This window comes from Peromyscus maniculatus, chromosome 7 (assembly GCF_049852395.1).
Source record: "Peromyscus maniculatus bairdii isolate BWxNUB_F1_BW_parent chromosome 7, HU_Pman_BW_mat_3.1, whole genome shotgun sequence".
In the NCBI taxonomy this organism is placed as follows: Eukaryota; Metazoa; Chordata; class Mammalia; order Rodentia; family Cricetidae; genus Peromyscus; species Peromyscus maniculatus.
The window spans coordinates 85,306,876-85,311,256 of NC_134858.1; positions in this window are offsets into that span (position 1 = coordinate 85,306,876).

Sequence of the window (4,381 nt, forward strand, 5' to 3'; positions counted from 1 at the left end):
TATAAATTTGAATGAAAAATCACTACAAAATTCAGATAACTACTCTTAAGTGAGTTATGAATAGAGATTCAATAAAATATTTTAAAAGACATTTCATCATTTCTAACAACGTGAAACAATTTTGGCTCCTTCTTCACTCTAAAGGTCTTTCTAGAGCTAGATGTGGGCTGTTTCCTTAGCTATTTAGAGCTGATTAAGAATGTTTCTGATATAATGTGTGTGTGTGTGTGTGTGTGTGTGTGTGTGTGTGTGTGTGTGTGTGTGATTCCAAAGTGCCAGATTTCTGGACTTTGAATTGCAGAATGATGTCACATTTCTGAATGATCATGCTAATGAGCTGATTTTTTTTTTTACTTTTAATGTCCCATGTGTCATATACAATCAGACTTGCTTATTTGCAGATCTTGATATCATAAAAACACCATGTATCCAAATTTTCCATTTTGAAATGAACATTTGGTTCATATGATATGGAAAAATATTAGGGAAAAATAAGGAAAGCCCAAGAAAGAAAATGCACTCAGAATTACAGAAAATATTATCAACAGAATAATTTAATACTCGATTACTAACAATTTTAACTAAAATACTCTACCTAGCAATGTCACAAATACACATCACTTTGGTATTTCTATGTATACAGATGCACATGAAAACAGACAACATAGACAAGTAATTCATGACTAGGACAAGAAGTTAGAGATACCTTAACCAACATGTACTGCTGTGGATATCGCTCTGTATAAATAAAACACTGATTGGCCAGTAGCCAGACAAGAAGTATAGGTGGGACTAACAGAGAGGAGATTTGGGAAAACAAGAAGACAGAGAAAGAGACTGCAGCCGCGGCCAGGACAAGGAAGATGCAAGGTACCAATAAGCCACGAGCCACGTGGCAAAGTATAAATTAATAGAAATGGGGTAAATATAAGAGTAAGAGCTAGACAATTATAGGCCTGAGCTAATGGCCAAGCAGTTTAAATAATATAAGCGTCTATATGTTTATTTTATAAGTGCACTAAGGGACTGCCGGGGCTTGGTGGGACCTGGAGAGAAAACTCTCCAGCAACAATGTACAGTAGTACAAATTGTTTAAACTCTTCATACTCAGTTTTCTTTCTTGCTAAATAAAAGAGTAAAGTTACATACCTTGATAGCAAGATTCAATAAGATAATGCACGTGAGAAACCATGTACATGCTGCCAGACCTGGTGGTGAAGGCCTCTCTATTCTTAGCACTCAGGAGTCAGAAGCAGTTGATCATGAGTTTGATCACAGCCCAAGCTGTAAGGCTCTGTCTCTAAAACCAAACCAAAACAAACAACAAAGTGTACAGTGAATTTCCTTAGGAAACTACCTACTAATAAGAAAGTTGAAAATTGGGATTTATACAAAGCAATTGGATTGTGGAAGTAAAAATTTTAGTACAAGTTGCCAAGGTTAGAAAAAAATCTAACTAAGCAATATAAATATTTCAGGCTGTGCCAGGAGTGATGCATATATCCAGAAGCTGAAGTCAGGCAACATCCATCAGGAAATAAATCTAAGGACAGGAACCACAGCTCGGTGACATTCTGTGAATGTCCAGCACATGCAAGGCTCTGAGTTTGACCCTTGCATAGATCTCACTGCAAGAGCAGAAACATAAAGGACACGAATTTAATACAATCTCTGACAAAATCCCAAGGACATTCTTTACAGAACTGGAAATCAACTTTCAAATTCAGATGAAAGCATAGGACCCAAATAGACAAAGGAATCCTTACCAGAAAAAGAATGCTGGAGGGATCACAATACTCGATCTCAGATTCAATGGCAGGGCTTCATAACATGAGCGGTATGTTCCTGCACAAAAGTAGATGTGTAGAAAAAAATGGAATAGAGCAGACGACCCAGGAAAAAATACACACACAGTTACAACCACATCACTTTTCACAAAGCCGTCAAAAACATACACCACAGAAAAAAACTTTAACAAATGGTGCTGGGGGGACTGAGTTCCCACATGCAAAAGAAAAAAACTGCACCCTTACCTCTCAGTTCACATGAAAATCAATTTAAAATGGATCAGAAACCTGAATGTAAGACATAGCATTTAAACTGCTGGGAGAAAGCTTAAGAAAAACACTTCAAGGCCGGGCAGTGGTGGCACACGCCTTTAATCCCAGCACTCTGGGAGGCAGGGGCAGGCGGATCTCTGTGAATTTGAGGCCAGCCTGGTCTCCAAAGTGAGTTTCAGGAAAGGCTCCAAAGCTACACAGAGAAACCCTATCTCAAAAAACCAAAATAAGAAAAGAAAAGAAGAGAAGAGAAAAGAAAAGGAAAGAAAGAAAGAAAGAAAGAAAGAAAGAAAGAAAGAAAGAAAGAAAGAAAGAAAGAAAGAAAGAAAGAAAGAAAGAAAGAGAAAAAAAAGAAAAACACTTCAAGGTGCAAGAACAGACCAGGGTTTTCTGACATGGACTCCAATCAGAAAAGTTTATCCACTGGGTGGTGGTGGCACAGGCCTTTAATCCCAGCACTCGGGAGGCAGAGGCAGGTGGATCTTTGTGAGTTCAAGGCCAGCCTGGTCTACAGAGCAAGATCCAGGAAAGGCACAAAGCTACACAGAGAACCCTGTCTTGAAAAACCAAAAGAAAAAAAAGAAAAGTTTATCCATTACTATGAGAATGTAAACTTCTAAGGAGGGTCCTTAGAATCCTGAAAATAGAACCACCATATGACCCAGTTATACCACTCGAGTATATACCTGAAGAAATCTAAGTTCACATGCCACAAACATACCTGGACATCCATGTTTATTGCTACATAATTCACAATGGCCAGAAAATGGAATAAACCTAGATACCCATCAATAGATAGATGGGTAAAATGTTTTATGTTCATATTAATATAATCTATTATACACAATGGAATTATGTAACCATAAAAAAATCAAGTCATGATATTTGGGGGGGAAAGATGCAAATGGAAATTGTTGTTAAATGAAATAGGCCAGAGTCAAAAAGATCAATAACACATTTTCTCTTACTTGAAATAAAAAGTGTGTGTGTGTGTGTGTGTGTTGCAAAACTTGAAAGGGTATCAAGAGAAGGACAGAGGAGATTTTGAAGAAGCTGGGAAATCAATGTGGCAATAGAACATGTGACAAGAAGGTAGAAGTTGGGATTTACTAAGAGAAGAAAGAGAACCAACCAAAAGAGGAGACGAGGCCAGTGGAGATGCAGAGCAAATCAGGACAAAGTGCAAGGAAGGACACACACGTGTGAAAACAGCATGATGAAACCCGCAACTTCGTATTCTTACCTAAATTATTACATAATAAAAATAATGTTAATCCACCTCACAGTGCTGGCAGGGAGCTGTTGTGTACTGTGGGTGGGAATGTAAATTAGCACAGCCATTATGCAGAACGGTATGGAGTACACAACACAGATGAATTCAGCATGCCCAAACATGCCTCCTAGCCCATGTGCAATGCGGCACTATTCACCAGAGCTATCAAATTATTGCATAAAGATAATGTGACAGATAGACACAACTGAATATTATTTAGCCATAAATAACATCACTTGCAACAAAACTGGCAGGATTGAAAGGCCTCTATCAAGTGAAACAAGCCAGATTCAAAAAAGATCAGTACCGCACGTTCTCTCCTACGTAGTTCCTAAAAGAATAAAATACGGTGTTGGCCTGAAGTAAAGCAGTGATGAATAGAGGTAGGAAGGATGAGACACTTGGGTACGGTTTGGGCATGCTATGTGCCTGCATAAAGACAGCGCTGGATTCCATCAGTATCTGTTATTAGTGTAGCTAACACATGCTGATACAAAGAAAAGTCCAAGCTAACAAGAAGCCTCTCAAATATGGATTCCAGGGGCTTTAGTCATAAATAGCTGAAGCCTTGATGGGCTTTTGTTCCATTCCTGGTCTCACCTTTTGATCTTTTGCTTGCTTTTCCCTGGGCTTCCAGTGAGGAATCGTTCTGGGTCTTCTCCCACATTGCTGGTGATTTTTCTCTTCTGAAGCGTAGATTTTTATGACCCACGATTTTTCCCTGAATACTTTCACTCCTTTCACAGCTGCCTCATTCCTCTGAACAATTTATTTGCTCCCCTGTCTTCAGTCAACATGTCTATGACCTCCACATCTGAAACTCAAGCCAAGTTCTCTCTTAGGACTTTGTCCTCTGCTGCCAGCTGCATCCTGAAGCTTTGCACCTGTCCCATCTCCCTTCCACACTCTGTATCTGCCCCTTCCTCACTGATTCTCCTCTAGACAATTCCATCCCATCTGCCCAGGATGTAAGGTTTATGGTTTTGCCATTTCTCATTCTTTTACCTCATCTTCCACCTCTAAATTGTAGCTAAATCCTACAGATTCT